The sequence below is a fragment of the Triturus cristatus genome, chromosome 2_2 (assembly GCF_964204655.1).
Source record: "Triturus cristatus chromosome 2_2, aTriCri1.1, whole genome shotgun sequence".
In the NCBI taxonomy this organism is placed as follows: Eukaryota; Metazoa; Chordata; class Amphibia; order Caudata; family Salamandridae; genus Triturus; species Triturus cristatus.
The window spans coordinates 82,809,768-82,837,162 of record NC_140582.1 but is presented as its reverse complement, the minus strand read 5'-3'; the positions used below and the strand labels follow the sequence as shown (position 1 = coordinate 82,837,162).

The following is a 27,395-nucleotide window of genomic DNA, read 5'->3' as shown; positions in this document are numbered from 1 at the left end:
TGAAATAATGATAAATCTATCCCCTACCGTTTAGCGTTCAAGAATCCGTCAATAATGAGAAAAATAAATTATGTGAGTTTGGTGTGACATTTCCAGAAAAAAGGGAGGCCGCTGAATGTCCAGACCCGCTTGTAGCGTGTTTTTTTAAAATATATTTTTATTGCCATCACAGTAGAAACAGGGCGGCATACAATTTGCCATACAGAGTACAATGAATCTTCCTACTGACCTCAACTCAAACATACAGTAAGCCCAGCTGTCGCATGTTTACAGGCCATTTTTAGGTCTCACTTACGCAGAGCTTGTGCTGTCTCTTTGAGACATGCTGTATCTAGGATATGGGCTTGAAAAAAAGGCCCCTCTTTTTCATTGGTTTCTCTTGCTGTCCTTCCTAAATGCCTGCTTTTTATTGGTTGACATGTTTCGTAGTCCCTCCTTTTCTACTTGTGTAACCTTCCATGAGGACTGCCCCTTTTACATTTGCCGTTTCTCTTCGTGTTAAATGATGGGACTTGGAGTGCACTCTTTTCTTTTTGTTTGCCTGTGTGTGTGTAGTCTTTACTTTGGACAGGCTGAAAGGTTCCCGGCAGAATCATTAACCAGTGCTTTCGCTTCAGTCATTCTGCACATGCTTTGTGCTGATGTTATTATTTATTTACACTTTTACTGGCTTCGCACAATATTTATTTTATTTTGTTTTGTTTTTGTTGCAGTCGTCACTCCTCGCCACCCCCACCCCTGCCATGTTCAAGGTTGCTCTGCAGCTACCAGGTGCGCCAGCTGGATATTTTTTTTGTTTGATGGTATTCCTGCAATTGTGATTGACGGTCATGCAGTTGCATTCTATTTTAGATTTATATAGGCAATACCTATGCCGAGAATCGAACCAGGTTCCCAAGGTCAGAAATTGGCAGCTGTGGAGGTTGCACCACAGCCTCTCACAAGATTTTTAGGTCTCGCCTAGCGGTGCAGCGCATGCGCTGCTCGCTTTGCCAGGCATGCAGTATACGCTATAGGTGAGAGAAGCCCTGCCCCTCCCCTGCCCACTTTTTCATTGGCTTGTGGCTTTGGCATTTCTAAATGCTACCTTCTGACTGGTTTGGAGGCTGCTTATGACAGCCATGTCTCCTTCCATGGCTATTGGCTCCTTTACTGCATATTTCCTGAGCACTACTTTGTGTCCGTGCCACCCCTCCCGCTGTCCGTACCTTCTCTCCCGCCCCTCCCACTCCCATTGTTCGTGCCTTACTCACACCCGCCCACCCACACTCCCGTTTGCAACTCAAGAGGTCTCGCGTAAATGTGAGTCCTCTTGCGTTGTAAATTCTTGTTTGTCACCAACCCACGGCTTCCATTACAGTGGCTGAACGGCCAAGGTAAGCAACATCATCCGAGACGTCTTCTAATGTCTTTCGGCGTCATTCATTATGGATACTATTTCGGACCACATTTCCCAGCAGCACCGAAGGCCGGAAGTAGATTGCACCTCGGTGAATTATCGAGGTTCATGATTGGATCGGGCCTGTGAGCCAATGAGGGGCCACGCTTAGGGCCGGTGTCGGAGCTGCCAGTCAGAAACAATCTTCCAAGATGGTGCTGGAAAGTACTATAGTCTGGTAAGAGAAAGGGAATAAGGGAGTGTGTGCGGGGCTAAGTAGTTCTATTCCTTCCAATGGGTGGTATAAATACACCCCTCGGTTAGGGTCTGGGTGGTCGTCGATAAGAACGCAGTTAGTGGGTTGGTGAAGCCAGATTTTTCAAAATGCCTGAGTCATGGGCCACATATTAGAATGTGAGAGTGACGGGGCCATGGAAATTTAAAGCTGCCGTATTGAAAAGGGTTTTTACGTCAGAGATACACTCTGCACCAAAGTCACATCCATGTGGGAGGAAAATAAATCATAGCTGGCAATGTTAACAAGTCAGGTCACGCTGCTAGTACCTCGGACACCATGTTTCCACTGCTGGGTTTATATGTAATAAATCGCAGTCTTGTGGGACTTGTAGTCGTGGTTGGGCAATTCCAAGAACATTCGTACTTTCTAAAAGTAAACTGCAGGGCTGGAATCGCAATGGTTTAGTTTACTTGGGATGATTTGGCAGCCCGTGGTGGGGTGAATGGCTTTGACAGTCTGTGACCCAAAGGGAGGCCAGCAGCAGTAGCATCACGACTCACTCCTTATCAGAATTGTCAGTAGTTACAAAGGGCTGGCGTCAAGCCTGATGGAATTCCAACTTGTTAAAAAGCGTTACGTGAAGTGTTTTTATTTCCCACTTTCTGGTGTCTCAGTGGTTCAGTGATGCAAATGATTATATGGTTTCTAAACAGTTTGCTTAAGTTAAATTTTTGCTTGCTGAATGAATGTTTTAAACGACAAATGTAGACAGAGTTTGTTTATAGTGCATGAGCTGTTGTGAAGCACTTTCCAGACAGGTATGAGGCGTTTAAACTCTTAGACACATGTGTTTACAGTAGGTTTGCATCATTTATATGGCACCCTCTGTAATTGGAATAACATCCTAATGCTTTATTAGTATGGGAACTTTTTTCAAATCGTTCAGAAATTTCAGACTGTGAGTTTGAAGTGGTTTATGAAGGGTTGTTAATTGTCAAGTTTAGTAAGGGTTTAAATTGGTAAATGTGAAAGTAACATAAGGCCAACCCCTTTGAGATCTCTGTAGTGTGCTTTATGAACTGATGATTGTTCCGTAGAACAGTGGTTCCTAAATGTTTTAGAACCACCACCAAATTTTTAGAACAAACTTTCGTGACCCAACTAGCTTTAATGGACATATGGCGGGCGATTGGTTTTTAATGTAACTAAAGCATCATATGGTACCGTACTGTCACTTACAGGCAGGCAGCACATTTTACATTGAAATAGCCATTACATTTTCACAGACTTATATTTTTATTGATAAAACTATATTGCACCCAAATTATAATGTGTGGAAATCAGTTTTCAGATAATATCATTTGTGCACCACAAGGTAAAGTGTTTTGATCCTATTGAAAATTTGTTTCCATCACACTTAAAAATTGTAATAGAATGTGCTTAATTTATGCTTTCCTAACTGCTTAATTTGTGCAGTTCATTTACAGCTATTTATAGTATGTTGTGTGTTACAAAATAAATTACATCCTACAACCTTTCCTTTCACACACCTGTACCCCAGCAAGATTTTCACACAATTCACTTTTCTTTCTCTGACTACAAAGTGAGAGAAGTTTGTAAACATCAATTCCCCATGTTAACCCCTTCGCTGCCAGGCCTTTTCCCCCTCCTGTGCCAAGCCTTTTTTTGGCTATTTGGGGAAGTGCGCGCTTAGGCCCCTGTAACTTTTTGACCACATTAGGTATCCACGCCAAATTTGTGTCCTTTTCTTCCAACATCATGGGGATTCTAAAGGTACTCCGGGTTTGGGGATTCCCCTGGAGGGGTCACAGAAATGAGCCAAAATACAGCAAAATTTAGTTTGTTTTCGGAAAAATTGGAAAAACGGGCTGCAAATTAAAGCATCTGGGTTTTTCCCTGCAAATGTTATCAAAAAAGGGTTTGTGGGGTTGAAATCACAATTTACCCAGCTTTTCAGGGATACCAGACTTTTGTCAGAAACCCAACATTTTTTTACACAGTTTTGGCATTTTTCTGGGACATAGCCTATTTTTGCTATTTTTTGTGCTTTTGACCTCCTTCCAGTTAATGGCAGAAATGGGTACAAAAGCAATAATGGATCCTGGAAAGCTATACATTTTCGAGAAGAAGACAAAATTCTGAATTCAGAAAGGGGTCATTTGTGTAGACCCATCAAGGTTTTTTTATAGAAACAAACAGTTAAATATAGAATAAATTGAAAATTAGTTAAAAAAACAGCCTTTTGTGTCAACGTTTTCACCTGTAACTTCTTCTAATTATGACAGCTCTTTGAAAGCAATATACCGTTGCATCCGCTGGACATTACTGGTTGTGGGGATATATAGGACTTGTAGGTTCACCAAGAACCCGATGAACCCAGAGCCAAAAACTGAGCAGCAACTTGCCATTGTTTTTTATTATGTACCGGGTATATAGTAATTATTCTGTAAAAATGTGTACATGGAAAAATCGATATGAAAGACACCTATGTATTTCTGAAATGGGAACAAAATATAGAGTTTAGAAACAGTAGATATTTGCACATTTCTGGAATTGGGAATACTCTTACTAGCATGAGAATTATCAGTCATTTTTTAGAATGACTTATTTTTTACACAATGTCTTTCATTTGGAAGGCAGAAATGCATCGAAAGTCAATAGATAATAACAGTTCCTTTACAAATCTGAATTACCCTAAGTCTCCCGATAAAAATGGTACCTCACTTGTGTGGGTAGGCATAGTGCCCACGACAGGAAACTGCGCAAAACGCAACGTGGTCACAACTCAATATCGCAGTGAAATTTTACCCTTTTTTGGCAAAGTGCCTAGCTCTAGTTTTTTAACCCTAGCTCTGCGGGCACCTTGGGAAACCTAGCAAACCTATACATGTTTGAAAACTAGACACCCAGGGGAATCCAGGATGGGGTGACTTTACTGCCTCCCACCAGGGTCTGTTACCCAGAATCCCTTGCAAACCTAAACAATTGTCAAAAAAACCACATTTTCCCCACATTTCTGTCGTGGAAAGTTCCGGAATCTGCGTGGATCCCCAAATTTCCACCCACCCCGCGTTCCCCAAAGTCTTACGAGAAAAAAGGTACCTCACTTGTGTGGGTCGGCCTAGTGCCCGCGACAGGAAATGACGCAAAACGCAACGTGGTCACACCTCAATTTCGCAGTGAAAAATGACCCTTTTTTGGCAAAATGACTAGCTGTAGTTTTTGAACCCTAGCTCTGCGGGCACCTTGGGAAACCTAGCAAACCTATACATTTTTGAAAACTAGGCACCCAGGGGAATCCAGGATGGGGTGACTTGACTGCCTCCCACCAGGGTCTGTTATCCAGAATCCCTTGCAAACCTAAATAATTGTAAAAAAAAACACATTATTCCCACATTTCTGTGGTGGAAAGTTCCGGAATCTGCGTGGATCCACAAATTTCCACCCACCACGCGTTCCCCAAAGTCTTACGAGAAAAACGGTACCTCACTTGTGTGGGTCGGCCTAGTGCTCGCGACAGGAAACGGCGCAAAACGCAACGTGGTCACACCTCAATTTCGCAGTGAAAAATGACCCTTTTTTGGCAAAATGACTAGCTGTAGTTTTTTAACCCTAGCTCTGCGGGCACCCTGGGAAACCTAGCAAACCTATACATTTTTGAAAACTAGACACCCAGGGGAATCCAGGATGGGGTGACTTGACTGCCTCCCACCAGGGTCTGTTACCCAGAATACCTTGCAAACCTAAAAAATTGTCAAAAAAAACACATTTTCCCCACATTTCTGTGGTGGAAAGTTCTGGGATCTGCGTGGATCCACAAATTTCCACCCACCCCGCATTCCCCAAAGTCTTACGAGAAAAATGGTACCTCACTTGTGTGGGTTGGCCTAGTGCCCGCGACAGGAAACGGCACAAAACATAGTGAGGTAACATCAAAATTGCCTATCTCAAAACCACCTGGTTTTGCAAGGGGGGTCACTTGGGTTTTTGGCCCGGTGCTCGGCGGCCATCTAGGGAAACCTACCAAACCCATACATTTCTGAAAACTAGACCCCCGGGGGCTTCCAGGGAGGTATGGCTTCGAACATCAGATATAGGAGTAGAAAAACTGTTTATCCTTAAAGTTCTACACTTCTGTTTGAATCACAGCTATTTTGCATGGGATGGACAGTTTTACGCTCAACTCACGGGAACTTCGATGGGTTTTTCAGGAGCACCGGCATACGCCAATACTTTCATGGCACTCTTTGAACATACATTGTTTACTTGGGGGGGATCCCCAAATTTGTGAACAGTTCAAGGTACCAAGTGGGTTTTCCCACTTTTTCCTTCCTCTATATTCTTTTTCCGCAGTGACAGCGGAATAGTCCCTTAGCACCCACAAGCATAAGAGTCTAAAAACTTGTCGATTAACTTCTTTACAGAGTTTACCGGAGGGTGTGCTCCTTCCCCTTATGATCTTTCAATCGAACCACATCCTCCACCACTCCAAATCTAGGAACACTTGCCTGTTCCACAACAACAAGGCTAGCTATCACAGAGTGCTGAACTGAAGAAATGTCAACTTTGACGCAGGAGAACACTCCTTGAACACAATAAAAGCATTGAAATTTGCTAATTCGAAGAAATGGATGGCCAACTTCTTATACCAAACATAAGCCTTCCGAATAGCAGAGTAAGGTTCCAACCTCTGATCTACTCTGTCAACACCACCCATGTGCTTATTGTAGTCTAGAATGCAGACAGGTTTGCGCACTTCAGCAACCTGACCCCAAACAGCCACAGGTGAAGTACTCACATCATGGGTGGTAGTCAGCATGTACACATCCCTCCTGTCCACAAATTTTACAGCTAGTAGTTCATCACTACGCAAGGAACTGCACTGCCCCCTCTGAAGTTTTTTGCAAACAAGCTCTTTCGGATAACCTTTACGGTTAGAGCGGATTGTGCCACATACAAAAGTGTCCACTTTATACAATTCCTTAAATAATTGCACAGCAGTATAGAAGTTATCAAGGTACAAATGGTGGCCTCTGTTAAACAGTCTTCTAGCAAGATCCCACACAATTTTCTCTGAAACTCCAAAAGTGGACGGACAACCTGGGGGGTCAATAGTATAATCTCTACCAGTGTACACACGAAAATTAAAAACATATCCTGTCCAACTCTCAGACAACATATACAGCTTAATTCCATAGTGTGCCCTCTTGCTAGGGATGTACTGCCTAAAAACCAAACAGCCCTTGAACAAGACCAAAGACTCATCAATGGATATTTCTTTCCCTCTCAGAAAATCAATCTACAAAGTGATCAAGAACGGGCCGAATCTTAAAAAGACGGTCACAGTCAGGGTGATCTCGTGGCAACACCATAGAATTATCAACAAAATGCAGCATACGTAGCAAAAGTAAATACCGATTACGAGTCATAACTGCAGGAAATATGGCAGTTGCCAACAAGGGGCTAGTAGACCAATATGAAGCCAAGGTTGGCTTCCTTACCACACCCATCAATAAAGTCAAACCCAAAAACTTCTTAATCTCTTCCAGATATGTGGGAGTCCACCAGGTAGCTCTAGACTGGGGCCTAAGTTTGTCGCTGTTGTCCCTCAAAAACTGTTCAGCATACAATTTCGTCTGCTCAACAATCTCACCCAAAAATACATCATCCATAAACAACTGAAAAAACTGTATAGGCAAAAAGTGTTCACAATCCACTGTACACCCTGCATCACTGCTAAAGGCAGGCAACACCGGCTGCACCATGTTTGGATCAACCCAAAGTCCAGCACTTCCAGTAGGAAGCCTAGCAGCCTCAGACTGCAATCCAGAAGCCTCTTGCACCATCGGCACAGCAGTTTCCTCCTCTAAGACAGGCACTTCATCCGCACTGAGAGTTGCTTCATCCACACCAAGAGTACCTTCATCTGCACTGAGATTACCTTCATCATCCGATGATTCCATGTTGAGAGAAAACTCACTGCCAGAATCTTCCCCTCCCTCTTCTCCCTCAGACGCACTGTCAGTCTCATAATCCTGCTCAGAGGAAGATTCAAGAAGCATACCAACCACCTGTTGAGCAAAAGTCCGATTGGCCGCACTCTGCTCGTCCTACCAGCATGTTACCCCAAAGCATTGTGGTCCATGAAGTAGCGTCGGCGAGTACGACTATGCCAAACTTTAAAGTGAAAATGAGTGTCGCGTTAGCCATCCCTGGACACGTGTTTCGAGGTAGTTGCCTCTCGTCAGCAGGGAGTAGGTATGTGTGTAGGGTTGCTGCGTAGGCTGCCATAAAAATATTCTCAGGTAAAGTACCACTCAAGGCGCGCAGGTGCGTAGCCATGGGCTCGTCCGCCCCACCGGCTCAAGGGAGCCTGAATATAAACAAAAGTCCGATTGGCCACACTCTGCTCGTCCTACCAGCATGTTACCCCAAAGCATTGTGGTCCATGAAGTAGCGTCGGCGAGTACGACTATGCCAAAGTTTAAAGTGAAAATGAGTGTCGCGTTAGCCATCCCTGGACACGTGTTTCGAGGTAGTTGCCTCTCGTCAGCAGGGAGTAGGGATGTGTGTAGGGTTGCTGCGTAGGCTGCCATAAAAATATTCTCAGGTAAAGTACCACTCAAGGCGCGCAGGTGCGTAGCCATGGGCTCGTCAGCCCGACCGGCTCAAGGGAGGCTGAATATAAACAAAAGTCCGATTGGCCGCACTCTGCTCGTCCTACCAGCGTGTTACCCCAAAGCATTGTGGTCCATGAAGTAGCGTCGGCGAGTACGCCTATGCCAAAGTTTAAAGTGAAAATGAGTGTCGCGTTAGCCATCCCTGGACAGGTGTTTCGAGGTAGTTGCCTCTCGTCAGCAGGGAGTAGGTATGTGTGTAGGGTTGCTGCGTAGGCTGCCATAAAAATATTCTCAGGTAAGTACCACTCAAGGCGTGCAGGTGCTTAGCCATGGGCTCGTCAGCCCCACCGGCTCAAGGGAGCCTGAATATAAACAAAAATCCGATTGGCCGCACTCTGCTCGTCCTACCAGCGTGTTACCCCAAAGCATTGTGGTCCATGATTTTTGCTTAAGACTCTGGCAGAGGCGCACTCGCTGATGCTTACTTCATGGACCACAATGCTTTGGGGTAACACGCTGGTAGAACGAGCAGTGTGCGACCAATTGGATTTTTGTTTATATTCAGGCTCCCTTGAGCCGGTGGGGCTGACGAGCTCATGGTTACGCACCTGCGTGCCACGAGTGGCACCGGACCTGAGAGAATTTTTTTGGCAGCCTACGCAGCAACCTGACACACATGCCTATTCCCTGCTGAGGAGAGGTAACAACCTCGAAACACGTGTCCAGGGATGGCCAACGCGACATTGATTTTTGCTTACGACTCTGCCAGAGGCGCACTCGCTGATGCTTACTTCATGGACCACAATGCTTTGGGGTAACACGCTGGTAGGACGAGCAGTGTGCGACCAATTGGATTTTTGTTTATATTCAGGCTCCCTTGAGCCGGTGGGGCTGACGAGCTCATGGTTACGCACCTGCGTGCCACGAGTGGTACCGGACCTGAGAACATTTTTTTGGCAGACTACGCAGCAACCCGACAAACATGCCTATTCCCTGCTGATGAGAGGTAACAACCTCGAAACACCTGTCCAGGGATGGCCAACGCGACATTGATTTTTGCTTAAGACTCTGGCAGAGGGGCACTCGATGATGCTTACTTCATGGACCACAATGCTTTGGGGTAACACGCTGGTAGGACGAGCAGTGTGCGACCAATTGGATTTTTGCTTAAGACTCTGGCAGAGGCGCACTCGCTGATGCTTACTTCATGGACCACAATGCTTTGGGGTAACACGCTGGTAGGACGAGCAGTGTGCGACCAATTGGATTTTTGTTTATATTCAGGCTCCCTTGAGCCGGTGGGGCTGACGAGCTCATTGTTACACACCTGCGTGCCACGAGTGGTACCGGACCACAGAACACTTTTTTGGCAGCCTACGCAGCAACCCGACACACATGCCTATTCCCTGCTGATGAGAGGTAACAACCTCGAAACACGTGTCCAGGGATGGCCAACGCGACATTGATTTTTGCTTAAGACTCTGGCAGAGGCGCACTCGCTGATGCTTACTTCATGGAGCACAATGCTTTGGGGTAACACGCTGGTAGGACGAGCAGTGTGCGACCAATTGGATTTTTGTTTATATTCAGGCTCCCTTGAGCCGGTGGGGCTGACGAGCTCATGGTTACGCACCTGCGTGCCACAAGTGGTAGCGGACCTGAGAACATTTTTTTGGCAGCCTATGCAGCAACCCGACACACATGCCTATACCCTGCTGATGAGAGGTAACAACCTCGAAACACGTGTCCAGGGATGGCCAACGCAACATTGATTTTTGCTTACGACTCTGCCAGAGGCGCACTCGCTGATGCTTACTTCATGGACCACAATGCTTTGGGGTAACACGCTGGTAGGACGAGCAGTGTGCGACCAATTGGATTTTTGTTTATATTCAGGCTCCCTTGAGCCGGTGGGGCTGATGAGCTCATGGTTACGCACCTGCGTGCCACGAGTGGTACCGGACCTGAGAACATTTTTTTGGCAGCCTACGCAGCAACCCGACACACATGCCAATTCCCTGCTGATGAGAGGTAACAACCTCGAAACACGTGTCCAGGGATGGCCAACGCGACATTGATTTTTGCTTAAGACTCTGGCAGAGGCGCACTCGCTGATGCTTACTTCAGGGACCACAATGCTTTGGGGTAACACGCTGGTAGGACGAGCAGTGTGCGACCAATTGGATTTTTGTTTATATTCAGGCTCCCTTGAGCCGGTGGGGCTGACGAACTCATGGTTACGCACCTGCGTGCCACGAGTGGTACCGGACCTGAGAACATTTTTTTGGCAGACTACGCAGCAACCCGACAAACATGCCTATTCCCTGCTGATGAGAGGTAACAACCTCGAAACACCTGTCCAGGGATGGCCAACGCGACATTGATTTTTGCTTAAGACTCTGGCAGAGGGGCACTCGCTGATGCTTACTTCATGGACCACAATGCTTTGGGGTAACGCGCTGGTAGGACGAGCAGTGTGCGACCAATTGGATTTTTGCTTAAGACTCTGGCAGAGGCGCACTCGCTGATGCTTACTTCATGGACCACAATGCTTTGGGGTAACACGCTGGTAGGACGAGCAGTGTGCGACCAATTGGATTTTTGTTTATATTCAGGCTCCCTTGAGCCTGTGGGGCTGACGAGCTCATGGTTACGCACCTGCGTGCCACGAGTGGTACCGGACCTGAGAATTTTTTTGGCAGCCTACGCAGCAACCCGACACACATGCCTATTCCCTGCTGATGAGAGGTAACAACCTCGAAACAGGTGTCCAGGGATGGCCAACGCGACATTGATTTTTGCTTAAGACTCTGGGAGAGGTACACTCGCTGATGCTTACTTCATGGAGCACAATGCTTTGGGGTAACACGCTGGTAGGACGAGCAGTGTGCGACCAATTGGATTTTTGTTTATATTCAGGCTCCCTTGAGCCGGTGGGGCTGACGAGCTCATAGTTACGCACCTGCGTGCCACGAGTGGTACCGGACCTGAGAACATATTTTTGGCAGCCTACGCAGAAACCCGACACACATGCCTATTCCCTGCTGATGAGAGGTAACAACCTCAAAACACGTGTCCAGGGATGGCCAACGCGACATTGTTTTTTGCTTAAGACTCTGGCAGAGGCGCACTCGCTGATGCTTACTTCATGGACCACAATGCTTTGGGGTAACACGCTGGTAGGACGAGCAGTGTGCGACCAATTGGATTTTTGTTTATATTCAGGCTCCCTTGAGCCGGTGGGGCTGACGAGCTCATGGTTACGCACCTCCGTGCCACGAGTGGTACCGGACCTGAGAAAAAATTTTTGGCAGCCTACGCAGCAACCGGACACACATGCCTATTCCCTGCTGATGAGAGGTAACAACCTCGAAACACGTGTCCAGGGATGGCCAACGCGACATTGATTTTTGCTTAAGACTCTGGCAGAGGCGCACTCGCTGATGCTTACTTCATGGACCACAATGCTTTGGGGTAACACGCTGGTAGGACGAGCAGTGTGCGACTGTTAGAAAAACCCCACTCCCACACCGGAAGGGTGGTAATGGGGTCTTCCCAGACATACACTGTGGTAGCTTGGCTCGAGTGGTCAGGGATCAGGCACCGTGCTAAGCATACGTCATACCCACACAATAACCATGCGTGCATCCGTTCCAAAAACGACTCTACACCTTAAAAATTATACTGAAAATATACCTCTTTATCTTCTTTTCTCTTAGTTGCTGATTAAATAAATAATAATACAATCACAGTACACAAGGCTTTTCCTTAAAAAGTGCAGGTCAAATAAATAATAACACTTTACAGGTGCAATAAATAGGATCAGGTTAAATAAATACTGTGAGGCAATAAATACTGTGCAGGAATAAGTTAGCTCAGGACAATAAATACATCACAGGAATAACTTAGATAAATACAATAAATACAGTACCCTCAATAAATAATATCAGCCAACAATGACATTTGTAAAATCAGATCACATTTAAAATACTATGGGCTGATTTGGCCCAGTCACAGCTTGTGGTTAGATGGATGGCCTGAGGGGTATCCTCCCTAGCTTGGACAAGGCTGAGGCCTAAACTGAGGTAGGTCAAGGGGGAATCTAGAGATCTGGCTCACCCACACTACACAACCCCTCTGGATTAGTCTCAGCTCACCCCAGGCACAATCAAGCTGGTTCCAGCACCTCTCTAGCCCCTAGGATAGTCTCTCAGGGCTCCACAGGGCCTTAGGCGCCCTCTATTCCACTTACTGCCCTTTCTATGAAGTTCCGACGCCGCTGGAGTCGTGTCGACGCCGTGAGGCGATTCCGGTTCGATGTCGGCGGCCTCGGCTCAATGACAGTTCTTGTCGACGCTGGGATGCGGTTCCGGTTCGATGTCGGCGGCCTCGGTTCGATGTCGACCTCCGGTTCGATGATGTCAGGCAGTCTGGGCTTGATGTCGACTTTGGGCGGCTCCGGTTCGATGTCGGCGGCCTCAGCTCGATGTCGACCTCCGGTTCGATGACGTCGGGCAGTGTTGGCTCGATGTCGACTTCCGACGGCTCCGGAGTGCGATCTCCACTCCCGACCTCCGGCACGATTCTCCTCAGGTTCCGGCGACTCCGGAGTGCGACCTCCACTCCCGACCTCCGGCACACTTCTCTTCAGGTTACGGCGACTCCGGAGTGCGATCTCCACTCCCGACCTCCGGCACGCTTCACCTCGGTCTCCGGCGACTCCGGAGGGCGGACTTCACTCCCTCGTCGACGCCGCTCACTCGACCTCGGGTGACTTCCTCCTCGACCTCTGGTACTCTCCACGACCTCCGTCGGCGCCCTCTCTCGACCTCTGGCGGCTCCGGGTACGACGTCTGCTTTCCAGTCAGCGCCGCTTCTCCACCTCGGGCTCCAGGTCTCTAGGCTTCTCGACGTCGGACTTCAGGTAGTTACCAGTAACCAGGTCAGATACTCGCTGTTCTTTACTTTTAAGGCCTGTTCCTGCTGTCCAGGTCCTTAAGATGGTTTTTCTTGCTTTCTCCCACACAGGGCTCCAGGCTGGGCTCAGTCAGTAGGGACTAGTATCAAGGGTGGGTTTATGGACCCCACTCCAGGCACAAGTTCCACCCCTGCTGCCTCACTCCTTCCTCCTTCAGGTTTCTGCTCCTCTCTCTTCACCAGTCAGGTGCCAACTGCCAGCTCCAACTGTCAACTCTGGCTTAGCTTCTCAACATTCCAAACCGCCTCCAACTGTCACAGGGTTCCAGAATGTTGCAGAAGGTTCTAGTAGGTTCCAGTGGGTTCTGATGATGTCACAGGTGGCCACCATTTTGTGCTCCAGGCCCTCAGACAGAAGTTCCAGGGGTAGATAAAATGGCTCCCTGAATCTGCATCAATACTAAAAAGTCTGGTGGTTCCCAAAAAGGAAAAAATACTAACAGGGTTTGAGGCAAAAGTGGGACAAAATAAATAATGATGAGGAGGGACCACCCAAAGGGCTGACAGGTCTAACACGCGTCCCCCCCCAGCTGAAAGTGGGGAGAGCTACCCAACCCCTTGGGAGTTCTCATCACTAAGGCGGAAATACCTTGAGAGACCGTCTGCATTGGCGTGGTCCACTCCAGGCCGATGTTCCACCTGAAAGTCCATTCACTGTAGGGAAATAGACCACCTCAACAACTTGGGATTCTCCCCCTTCATCTGCATCAGCCAACGAAGGGGTCTGTGGTCGGTCTGAACCAGGAAGTGCGAGCCAAACAGGTATGGCCGCAACTTCTTCAGAGCCCATACCACTGCAAAGGCTTCACGCTCTATTGCACTCCACTTCTGTTCCCTGGGAAGTAGTCTCCGGGATAGGAAGACCACGGGTTGATCCAGACCCTCTTCATTGAGTTGCGATAACACTGCCCCAATGCCATGTTCTGATGCATCTGTCTGGACAATGAACTTCTTGGAAAAGTCTGGGGCCCTTAAGACCGGGGCCTCGCACATGGCTTGCTTCAGCTTCACAAAGGCCTGCTGACAAGCCTCCGTCCAGACTACCCGTCGAGGTTGTTTCTTGGACGTGAGCTCCGTGAGGGGGGGCTACGATGGTACCGTACCCCTTCACGAAGCGGCGGTAGTATCCCGTGAGGCCCAGAAAAGCTCGGACCTCAGTCTGTGTCTTGGGGGGTTCCCAGGCCATGATGGCCTCGATCTTCGCCTGGAGGGGTTGCACCGCTCCCCTACCCACCAAGTGTCCAAGGTACACTACCGACCCCTGCCCGATCTGGCACTTGCTGGCCTTGATCGTTAACCCAGCTTGTCTCAGGGCCTGGAGAACAGCTTGCCGGTGACGCAAGTGATCCTCCCAGCTGCTACTGAAGACGGCTATGTCATCCAGATAGGCAGCAGAGAAACTCTCCATTCCGGTGAGGATCTGGTTTACCAGGCGCTGAAACGTGGCAGGTGCGTTCTTGAGCCCAAAGGGCATCACACAGAACTGGTAGTGGCCATTGGGCGTGGAGAAGGCTGACCTTTCCCTTGCTCCATCAGTCAAAGAGATCTGCCAGTACCCAGAAGTAAGGTCAAAGGTACTTAGATATTGGGCAGCTCCCAGCCGGTCAATCAATTCATCCGTCCTAGGGATCGGATGAGCATCAGTTTTGGTTACTGAATTCAGTCCCCGGTAGTCCACACAGAACCTCAGTTCCGGTTGGCCACCCGGTGGTGCGGCTTTTGGTACTAACACCACCGGACTGGACCAGGGGCTGCTGGAAGGTTCGATCACTCCTAGCTCCAGCATCTTAGTGACTTCACTGTTAATGCTGGCCTTCACCTTGTCTGACATCCGGTAGATCTTGGACTTCACAGGTGGGCTGTCTCCTGTGTCCACATCATGGACGCACAGGTGAGTCCTACCCGGAACAAGGGAGAACAACGAAGAGTACTGCCCCAGGACCTGGCGGCAGTCCTCCTGCTGTTCAGGAGTTAGAGATGGGGAGAGAATCACTCCCTCCACCGACCCATCCTTCTCTTGAGACGCAAACAAATCTGGGAGAGGCTCGCTTTCCGCGTCCTCTGCTCCGTCAGTCACCATCATCAAGATGACTTCGGGCCTCTCGTGGTGGGGTTTGAGGCGGTTGGCATGCAGCACCCGTAGGGGCTGACGAGGGGTTTTAAGATCCACCAAGTAGGTAGCCTTACCCTTCTTCTCCAATACCTCAAAGGGTCCTGACCAGCGATCCTGGAGGGCGCTAAGCTCTCCTGGTTCGATCACCCACACCTTCTGGCCAGGCTCCAACTCCACCGGGTGAGCGTTGTGGTCATACCACGCCTTCATTACTGCTTGGCTGGCCTCCAAGTTGTCAGAAGCTTGCTTCCACAACTTAGCCATTTGGCTCCGGAAGGCCAGCATGTAGCTCACCACGTCCTGGGGAAGCTTTCTGGGAGTTCTTTCCCATCCGTCTCTCACCAGGTTGAGAGGTCCACGTACAGGGTGCCCATACAAAAGCTCGAAGGGGCTGAAGCCCACTCCCTTCTGTGGCACTTCCCTGTAAGAAAAGAGTAGACAGGGTAGGAGGACGTCCCATTTCCTCCGCAGGCTTTCAGGCAGACTTCTGATCATGCCTTTCAAGGTTTTGTTAAACCTCTCCACCAGACCATTGGTCTGAGGGTGGTAAGGAGTGGTGAACCGGTAGGTCACTCCACACTCCTTCCACATGGCCCGCATGTACGCTGACATGAAGTTGGTCCCCCTGTCGGACACAACTTCCTTGGGAAAACCCACTCGGGTAAAGATTCCCATCAGGGCCCTAGCCACAACAGGTGCTGTAATGGTCCTCAGAGGTATTGCCTCTGGGTACCGTGTGGCATGATCCACCAGAACCAGGATAAACCTGTGACCAGCTGTAGTAGGCGGATCTAATGGACCCACAATGTCGATGCCCACCCTTTCAAAGGGGGTGCTAACGACAGGAAGTGGTTCCAGGGGAGCTTTCAGCTTCACCCCTGTTTTCCCACTGGCTTGGCAAGACACACATGTCCGGCAGTAGGTATCGGACGACACTTTCATTTGAGGCCAAAAAAAGTGTGGGACAAGACGGGCGAAGGTCTTGTCTTGCCCCAGGTGTCCTGCCAAGGGGATCTTGTGAGCCAACTCCAGAAGGAAGGCTCGATAACGTTGAGGGACTACCAAGGCTCGTGACGATCCATGTAGGGGTGCCTTGGGTTCACTGTAGAGGAGGCCATCCTCCCAGTAAACACTGTAGTTCCCTTCAACGTTCCCTGCTGCCTGGGCTTCGGCCTGTCGCCTCAGTCCCTCAAGGGTAGGGCACTCCCTCTGGCCCTGGCAGAATTCCTCCCTGGACGGGCCTCCCTCCACGTGCCACTCGGCCGGGATGGGTAGGTCCTCCAGTTTGGTAACATCCCCCACCGCGGACTCCTGGTCCACCACCTCCGGTGGCCTATCCGTCACACGGGCGCGGATGCCGAGGCAGGCTCCTCCCGTCCTCGGTTCTCGCCTTGATCGGCAGCTGGCTGGGCCTTTGTTCCAGGCTCCAGCCTGAACGAACTCCCTCTCCGGGTAGTCGCGGACCCTGTGCTCACACAGGCCCAGTCAGGTGTACCCAGCATCTCAGTATGAGTCCGGTATTCCACCTCCTTCCAAGCATTGTGCTCCATGTCATTCCCCAGTAGACAATCGACTGGCACGGCAGGGCTTACGGCAACTCGAAGTGAACCTGCAACCCCCTCCCATTCAAAGGGAACCTCGGCCACCGGATAGTGGCCTGTTCTGCCGTCAGCCATCGCGGCTGGGTGGAGTACATCGGGAATTACCTGCTCTGGAGACACCAGTTGGCTATGCACCATAGTCATACTGGCTCCTGTGTCTCTCAGAGCCTCCCCTCTTTGGCCGTTGATGGTGACCCACTGCCCATACTTTACGGTATTTGCGGGCACCTGGATCTTAGGAACCATCTCCCGTTCTCCCAGGGACACTAAAGTGACACCCGCCCACTCCCTTCCCTTAATTAAGGGCATCTCCTCCCCGAGCACTACACTAGCTACTCCGGGGGTCTTTCCTCCAATGGGAGGGGGTGGTCGTTTCGGGCACTTCGCATCTCCCTTGTAGTGTCCAACGCCACCGCACTCGTAGCAATGGACAACCCTTGGCTGCTGACTCTGGCCAGGATTAGGGTTTCTGGGGGGGTTAGCCCTAGGGGTGAATCCTGTTCCCTTCCCTTGGAAGTTATTTTGGGGGCCTTTGGAGAACTCCTTCTTCTTTTCCCCTCCCTCTTTCTTCTGGGGGGCGCCCTGTCCGGCCTTTTGAGTATCCCCTCCAGTCCCCCTTGTGGACACCCGGGTACTAGCCCAAATGTCCGCCTCCTCAGCAAGCTTCCGGGGATTGGTCAGCTTGCTATCCACCAGGTGTTGACGCAGTTCAGGGAAACATTTTTCGAGCAGGTGTTCCTTCAGTACTAAATCAAACAACCCCTTGTAGTTCCTTACTTCACTGCCCTGAATCCAACCCTCTAGTGCCTTCTTTGCATAGTCCAGGAAGTCCACCCAATTCTGTGTGCCCAGTTTGTGACTACCCCGGAACTTCTGTCTGTAGTTTTCGGGTGTTAGTCCAAACTTTCTTATGAGAGCCACTTTCATGGTGGGGTAGTGGGTCTGCTCATCCTCCTCTAAGGCCAATAAAGCATCCCTACCAGCTGGAGGCATGTACCTGTACAATCCCCCTCCCCAGTACTTCTCTGGAACCCCATGGGCCCTTAACGAGACCTCATAGGCCGCTAGCCACTTGGCAATATCGTCGCCCACCCCATAGCTAGCCACTATGTCCTTTGGAAGGTAGGGTTTGGGTTCCCTGGTGATTTCTTGGTCTTTGCTGCCACCATTAGGAACAGTGTGTGCCCCGACTCTTAGGATCTGAAGATCTATCTCTTTCAGCCTTAGCTCATGAGCCATCCTCTGTTCCTCCTTCTCTTTCTCCAGCCTTGCTAAGTCCCATGTGAGCTGTCTTTTCTCCCTCCGGTCTGTTAACTCCACTTCAGATAAGCCACCGCTAGAGACAGTGCTGCCCTTCCTGGAAATGGTTCTGGGCCCCGCTACTAGGTTCCCCACCTCAGGTTGGTACAACCCAGCCCCCTCGCTGTCGGGCTCTCTATCCCTGTCCTCCTCCTCAGCCTTGCTTTCTCGTCGTGCCTCCCCCCAAGCCCTTAGGCTGGTTTGGAGTGCACCCTTCTTTGCTCCTGGGGGACAATACACCCCCTCCCGCTGACAAAACTCCCTGAGTTGGGCCACAGTGTACGTTTCTAAATTCTCCAGTACAAACTCCATCTTGCCCACTCAGGTCAGAGGACAGTTATTTGCAGAAGCTATGCAGGGGGGTACCTTTTATAATACCTCCTCCCACCACCAGAGTAAATTTGGAAAAAACAAAAACTCACAATTAGGAAGGCCGCTTTGAGAAAACTCCAGGTGTAGGCCTATGGACTACCCACAGTTATTGTTGAGTATACGTAGGCACAGCTCTATCCCACCACTGAACACCAATTATGTTAGAAAAACCCCACTCCCACACCGGAAGGGTGGTGGTAATGGGGTCTTCCCAGACATACACTGTGGTAGCTTGGCTCGAGTGGTCAGGGGTCAGGCACCGTGCTAAGCATACATCATACCCACACAATAACCATGCGTGCATCCGTTCCAAAAACGACTCTACACCTTAAAAAATATACTGAAAATATACCTCTTTATCTTCTTTTCTCTTAGTTGCTGATTAAATAAATAATAATACAATCACAGTACACAAGGCTTTTCCTTAAAAAGTGCAGGTCAAATAAATAATAACACTTTACAGGTGCAATAAATAGGATCAGGTCAAATAAATACTGTGAGGCAATAAATACTGTGCAGGAATAAGTTAGCTCAGGATAATAAATACATCACAGGAATAACTTAGATCAGTGGTTCTCAAACTTTTCACTCCTGAGGACCCCCATTGAGTCACCACTGAAAGCCGGGGACCCCCAAGCAATTTGTAGGATTTAAATTTCAAACATTAAAACAGTAATTAAAAAAAAATAAACACACGTGTGCACACAAAACAAGTACTCGATTTACTAAGGATTTCAGGGGCATATTTACAAGTCCCTATCGCCATGGGAACGTCACTTTTAGCGATGTTCCTGTGGCAATAGGGGCTTCGCCTTATTTATAAGGCAGCGTTAAGCCACTTATTGTGGCTTAACGCTGCCTTGTAAATAAGGCCCCTTTTCACGCAATGCTTAGTGTGAAAATGGTGGGCAGTGGGAGTTACAGTGGGCGTTTCATTCCAATACCCATTGATGTTGACGCTGCCCTCTATTTACAAGGTCAGCTTAAATAGGAGACAGCACCCAAATTAAGACCATGAAAAACCTGGTCTTAACTTGGCGAAATGAGGAGAAATGCCTTATTTCTCCTCGTTTTTGCTTTTTCCAACGGAAAAAGCAAAACACCTTTGATTGTTTATGTTCAGGAAGGTGACCCTTCCTGCGCATAAACAATCTTTAATAAAAATGACGTTTTGCAACTTCCATGTGTGCTGCATTAGGCAGCACAGATAGAAGTGACAAAACAGCATTACAAAATTGTTCATGTGCAGGATGTGGGAACAAAGCAGCATCAGGATAATGATAGACTGGGAATAACTTTTACCATGCAGTTTGCAAGCAGCTCTTTGATGACAGTTTATAGGACACTGCTAGATTACGATTGTCCCTTATGAATTGCACAGTGACGAAAGAATCTCTGTGACAAAATCAGTAACCCATTTACCTATGCACATAAAATACTGTTTTTTAAAATGCATTGTACACGTTCTTTGCAGTAGGCATATTAACACTCTGTGTCACATTAGATAAGTCAAAGCTGCTACTGGACAAAACTCTCATCTCTCTCCAGCAGGTACATTAATCACTGGCATTTTCTTGACACTTTTATAGTTGCTCGAAAACTGCTAATTTTACAAAGAACTTTGCAGTGCTTTTAAAATTGCTGGCTGAGGACCCCCTGGGAATGTGCCACGGACCCCTGGGGGTCCCCGGACCCCAGTTTGGGAAACACTGACTTAGATAAATACAATAAATACAGTACCCTCAATAAATAATATCAGCCAACAATGACATTTGTAAAATCAGATCACATTTAAAATACTATGGGCTGATTTGGCCCAGTCACAGCTTGTGGTTAGATGGATGGCCTGAGGGGTATCCTCCCTAGCTTGGACAAGGCTGAGGCCTAAACTGAGGTAGGTCAAGGGGGAATCTAGAGATCTGGCTCACCCACACTACACAACCCCTCTGGATTAGTCTCAGCTCACCTCTGGCACAATCAAGCTGGTTCCAGCACCTCTCTAGCCCCTAGGATAGTCTCTCAGGGCTCCACAGGGCCTTAGGCGCCCTCTATTCCACTTACTGCCCTTTCTATGAAGTTCCGACGCCGCTGGAGTCGTGTCGACGCCGTGAGGCGATTCCGGTTCGATGTCGGCGGCCTCGGCTCAATGACAGTTCTTGTCGACGCTGGGATGCGGTTCCGGTTCGATGTCGGCGGCCTCGGTTCGATGTCGACCTCCGGTTCGATGATGTCGGGCAGTCTGGGCTTGATGTCGACTTCGGGCGGCTCCGGTTCGATGTCGGCGGCCTCAGCTCGATGTCGACCTCCGGTTCGATGACGTCGGGCAGTGTTGGCTCGATGTCGACTTCCGACGGCTCCGGAGTGCGATCTCCACTCCCGACCTCCGGCACGATTCTCCTCAGGTTCCGGCGACTCCGGAGTGCGACCTCCACTCCCGACCTCCGGCACACTTCTCTTCAGGTTACGGCGACTCCGGAGTGCGATCTCCACTCCCAACCTCCGGCACGCTTCACCTCGGTCTCCGGAGGGCGGACTTCACTCCCCCGTCGACGCCGCTCACTCGACCTCGGGTGACTTCCTCCTCGACCTCTGGTACTCTCCACGACCTCCGTCGGCGCCCTCTCTCGACCTCTGGCGGCTCCGGGTACGACGTCTGCTTTCCAGTCAGCGCCGCTTCTCCACCTCGGGCTCCAGGTCTCTAGGCTTCTCGACGTCGGACTTCAGGTAGTTACCAGTAACCAGGTCAGGTACTCGCTGTTCTTTACTTTTAAGGCCTGTTCCTGCTGTCCAGGTCCTTAAGATGGTTTTTCTTGCTTTCTCCCACACAGGGCTCCAGGCTGGGCTCAGTCAGTAGGGACTAGTATCAAGGGTGGGTTTATGGACCCCACTCCAGGCACAAGTTTCCACCCCTGCTGCCTCACTCCTTCCTCCTTCAGGTTTCTGCTCCTCTCTCTTCACCAGTCCAACCGCCTCCAACTGTCACAGGGTTCCAGAATGTTGCAGAAGGTTCTAGTAGGTTCCAGTGGGTTCTGATGATGTCACAGGTGGCCACCATTTTGTGCTCCAGGCCCTCAGACAGAAGTTCCAGGGGTAGATAAAATGGCTCCCTGAATCTGCATCAATACTAAAAAGTCTGGTGGTTCCCAAAAAGGAAAAAATACTAACAGGGTTTGAGGCAAAAGTGGGACAAAATAAATAATGATGAGGAGGGACCACCCAAAGGGCTGACAGGTCTAACAGCGACCAATTGGATTTTTGTTTATATTCAGGCTCCCTTGAGCCGGTGGGGCTGACGAGCTCATGGTTACGCACCTGCGTGCCACGAGTGGTACCGGACCTGAGAACATTTTTTTGGCAGCCTACGCAGCAACCCGACACACATGCCTATTACCTGCTGATGAGAGGTAACAACCTCGAAAAACGTGTCCAGGGATGGCCAACGCGACATTGATTTTTGCTTAAGACTCTGGCAGAGGCGCACTCGCTGATGCTTACTTCATGGACCACAATGCTTTGGGGTAACACGCTGGTAGGACGAGCAGTGTGCGACCAATTGGATTTTTGTTTATATTCAGGCTCCCTTGAGCCGGTGGGGCTGACGAGCTCATGGTTACGCACCTGCGTGCCACGAGTGGTACCGGACCTGAGAACAATTTTTTGGCAGCCTACGCAGTAACCCGACACACATGCCTATTCCCTGCTGATGAGAGGTAACAACCTCGAAAGACGTGTCCAGGGATGGCCAACGCGACATTGATTTTTGCTTAAGACTCTGGCAGAGGCGCACTCGCTGATGCTTACTTCATGGACCACAATGCTTTGGGGTAACACGCTGGTAGGACGAGTAGTGTGCGACCAATTGGATTTTGTTTTCCCCTGTTGAGCAGTCATTCTACGGCTAGCCATATTGCTTACTAATAAAGGTAACTTGTCAAACAAGTCAACAAGAACAAACACTTTGTAAAATAAGTAATAAACAAAAAGCACCTTTATCAAAAACTCATATGTACTCCAAAACAATACCACTCACTTGCCAGAGGCAGCTAAACTACTCACCACCACCTACTCTGTACAGACACAGTATGGATCAACAATATCCCACTAAAAAAAATGAGAAAAGCATTTACACATAAGACTATGCAAAACACATTGCAAAGAATTTCATGCTCAAACCACTAACTAAATATGCTGCCATTATTACATCACTTACAAAAACATTCATTCAGACATTACAATGTTACTCATTTGGAGTAAATACAACAAAAAATAATTCTTACCAAAACAATGCAACTACACAAAACTGCAGAACAACCACTGTTGAAACTGGAAACAGGAATCAAAAGCTTTAGACTAGAATAAAAAGGAGAAAAAAACTTTATTGTCACATATGCATATAATGCTCTAGACCATCACGCACTGCGCAAAATTTATTACTTGAACCTCCCACTTTCAAGAAGGAAAGATCAATGGCCCAATCCTTTACAAGCAATGCGGCGAGAATCTGGAACTCAGCCTCAGCTCCGGACCACCCCCTCCGTCTTCCCAGTCCTTCAAAACAGACCTCAAAGTTCTCCTCCTGCAAATACACTTCCAATCTTAATTCACACCCTCTCTCTTGTCTGAAGGAAGTCTTTATATTATAGGAAATTCTGTTCTCCATGCCCGTAGAAGTGCCTTCCCAGTGTGTTCCTGTGTTTTGAGTGTCTGCCATTTATTGCACTCTTATACCTCTACTTGTACTTTGTACTCTTTTGTAACTTGCACACGTCACTTTTCCTCTTGTAATGTATTGTTTGCTACCTCTTGTATTTTGTTTGCTTTTGATACATGCACAATTACCACCATTGCCTCATGTAACGTAACGTTTGCTCTTGTTTTCAGAGTGTCTGCCATTTATTGCAGTATTTTACCTCATGTGACATCCATTAGAGAGCTGCGTGAATAATTACCTGGTAATCCCCTCAGCACAATGCAAACATGCACATACATGACACTGTTCAGGGATCTATCATCTACAGCTGACATTAAATGACCATTCATCATGGTCCCCCCATTAAAGCAGTGCACTTTGTGATCTGCATGGTACATGTTCTTTGCAGCAGGCACATTAACCTTCTGTGCTACCTTTCCAGGAGTCAACCCTTCCACTACACAAACCTCCATCTCTCTCTAGGAAGAACATTAATCACCAAAGTTATCATGACATTTTAATTGTTTCTGAAAATTGCTGGAGGCCAGGAAGGAGGTAGCAAGTTTTTTTCAAACCATAATCTACTTGCAAACACTACGCACCCACCCGAAATAGGTACCCAGTGAGGTCTCACCGTTCACATCGCCCTAACCTGCTCAAGGTTCAGGTGACCTCAGTGACAGAGTCACAGCGACTGGATCACAGTTGCTCAAGGGTGTGCTGCTTCGTAGGCCTGCCCGCAAGACTGGAGATGAACTTCAGTATGGATTGTGGTGGACAGGCCTTCAAAGTTAACCCACAATTGACACCACTAGGGTACACCAGCTTGTGCTAAGACATCAAGCCTTCTAAGGTCTAGTGGGGCCTTCTACGGTCTAGCATGGGAATGTGCTCCCTCAGTACAGTGGTGTGGTGGACTGGTCATGAATGCTGAACCCGGTTCCCCAGTTCCAAATTCCACAGCTCTGGCCATAGTGCCACATCCCCACTGAACACCATACTTGCCCACTGAGAGAAACTCGCACTGCCTTCAGCTATAACCTAATTGTGCCCGCTATAAACACTTGGATGTGGCTCAATTCAAATTATGCACTTGATAAGAGTAGTATGCTGCCTAAAAAAGAAAAAAAATAAAGCAACCACTCATAGGGAATGCAAAGCATGTGAAATGTAAGCAGAAACAACATGGTTACCTAAACGATCTCTCACTAACTATTCAGAAATCAGCGAGTGGTTTCACCTGAAAAGTTATGGACATGACTAGAGGGCCCTGAAGGGAACCGTTTCACTGTCCATTGCTTACATCCTTACAAAACGTAAGCAGTATGGTATAAAAAGACCACCTCCATAAACACAGAGCCATGGTACACAATGTGTTTTCCAATCCACCCATCAACTAGGTATTGCAGTACCTCCAGGAATGGTACACTCCCAACCTGGAAACAACAATGCTGTTCAAAGAAAGACGAGAAAACGAAAGTAGCACTTCACTGGCAAACTCTGTAAAGTGATGCTGGTGTATTTGGATGTAAAAAAAAACAATCTGGCCACTTTGCAACCCCTCTGTCTTGCTTTAGTTAGGTATTTAATTCTCATATAAGAAATTCTATTTCTCTACATGCTGCTGCACTTTTGATTAGAAAAATTCAAAAGAAGGGCATTTCTCGGCATTTTTGGATCCATTTCACAGGGAAGCAACTAGAAAGACGAGCGTTTTTCGATTTTGGATCCATTTCACAGGGAAGCAACAACAGGCACACACGAATGAAGCCGAGCCTCGTGGCATGCCTGGGCCTTCCATAGTGCCCCCACCCTAACCCAAACCCACCAGCCCCAAAACTCACCTTTACTCTCCGACGCGCAGGAAGCAAATGGCTTCCTGCGCCTCGGAGAACAAAGGGGAAACCTCCAATGACGTCAGCGCGGCTTGCGCGCTGACGTCATTGATGACGCGGGGGGGGGGGGGGGGGCAGGGGAAGGTCTTCCCCTGCCTTCCTAGTAAAAAAAAAAAAGATCGACCACTCACGGGGGGAGCGCCAGCGCTTACCCCGTGGGTGAGTGCCATGACGAGCTGGACTCGTCATGGGCACAGCGCGACTGTGCTCCATGACGAGTCCAGCTCGTCGTGGGTACAGAAGGGGTTAAAAAGGCTGCAATTTGTCAGAAGACATAAACTCTGTTTTTGAAGCGCAGCTAATGTGACAAGATAAATACAGAATTTAAAGGCACCTTTATGTATTGCTTGGACTCCCTCAACCGACCAAAAATCGTGTCACAACCAAGCAGTGGGTTGTGACCCACAATTTGGGAAATACTAGAGACCTTTTCCATTGAGCTGGACAGTCGCCTGTCCGTAGCATGGTCTACGCCTATGCCCAATCCTGGCTGAAGAGGGGTGAAACCCCGAAACAGGTCCTAGGATGCTTGATTCCGGTCCAGGGAAGACATGGCTTGGCAGTTTGGGGATGGACTGTTCCCATGAGGCACAGGGTCAAGACTGATTTGCATATGGCCATGTCTGAACTGGGGTGGCTTGGTGAGCAAAATAACGATGGATTAAACCCAGATCTGTGACTGGGGGTGAATGTTTTGCCAATGTGCAACATTCCGTCCATCATCTTGTGATTTCTCTACCCCATCACTAGCCGTGTAAGGAGCCTGCAGTGTTCTCTGGTATGTTTGAGCTCACTTTTTATGTCTAGTTAGCACAGTTGTTGCTTGACATGTGATAAGCAGAAATACATCTTTAAGAAGTAGTACCGAGAGAGCGTCTTTGGCTCTGCCCACATGTTGATCTTCTGCACTATGCAATTGTGTAGGGCAGAAATTGTGTGCTTGGTCCAATAAAGAGTGCTTGTTGCACTTCTGTTGACTCATACATGGTTTTTCCTCGCCTACAGTGGGTTTTGGAATACAACCTAATGACGCAGTGGCAGGGCAGAGTCAGCATAGCCACTGCTGCACCTTGAGATCCATGTCACATGCACACTTGAACATAAATGGGGGTGTTATGCCCATGCCTCGGGTAGGCAGAAAAATATGTGCAGCATGACTGTGTGAGCCCACAGCATCAGCCAGAAGCTGTCTGGATGTCTTGCATCCCTTTCTGTTGTCACAAGCAAATAGCCAGAAATCTTATGACTGTGAGTGCGCAACGTGTGAGAGCAGATTGTGCAAGATATGGCTGAATGCAGCAGTGCAAAGCGCATCTGTGTGTGTGTGTGTAAGCATGCTGTGCCAGTACCTGTGTGTGTGGGTGGAGTGCAGGAAGGTGGCTGCATGGGATATCTATGGGAGTGCAGTGGCTACCTGTAGGAGTGAGTGTGGGGGTGCCTGCATTGTGTGCTTCCATGTGTAGGGAATCTTACATTGATGGCTTCCACATTATCATACATTTCATTGAGAGTGGGTGTCTTCCTCTGAATTGAGACTTGTTCAATCCTTTGGAATTTTGTTACCAAAGGCAGTTATTGAGAAAGTGCACATATTCTTCCCAATAATGCTTCTAGGTTCTTTCAAAATTTGAAGGTGTCCTGTGATATGAAGCGTTGAACCCATGGCACCTTCATGCGTTGTTGCTTATTGTTGTAAACGCTCTGAATTAAGAGTGCACTTTTAACATGACCCAGGATATTATTTGCTCTTCTTATGTAATGTAACCACCTTTGTCTCCAAAGCTCTGTGCAAGAGTCACCGCCCACTAATAATAGCTGAACCCATTACAGCTACTAACTGAAATGGCCCTCGAACGTGATGTGTTTGTCACGATTAAACTTGACCTTGGAGAGATGCAAACTATGTTCAGATGTGAGAACTGCAGGATACATGGACATCTCTCTATGGGTAGTCTCGGTCCACTGCACCGTTAGTTCTGATGGTGGCTCTGCAGTCCATAGATGCTTTAGCTTGGTTCTTTTAAGGAGGTTAGACAGTGATATCATTTTTGAGGAAAGGGAGTGTTTTTCCTTCTAATCAGAAAAAATGGTTCTTTGACCTGTCATAGACCTTGTCTGTATATAATTTCACAGCTTAAAGGTGCGCTAAATTTATCTGGTTACCTTACTATCAGTCAGTCTTTAAGTTCCT

General features: G+C 48.4%; 1 long non-coding RNA gene across 1 annotated transcript in view; it reads left to right on the top strand.

Moving 5' to 3' along the window:
- The first annotated feature begins 1,570 nt into the window (after window positions 1–1,570).
- The window catches only part of LOC146861903 (uncharacterized), a 77,876-nt gene continuing 52,051 nt past the window's right edge, over window positions 1,571–27,395 (top strand). Inside the window, exon 1 of the long non-coding RNA XR_014978347.1 lies at window positions 1,571–1,616. This is a non-coding gene — a long non-coding RNA (uncharacterized LOC146861903). The remainder of the gene's footprint in view (window positions 1,617–27,395) is intronic.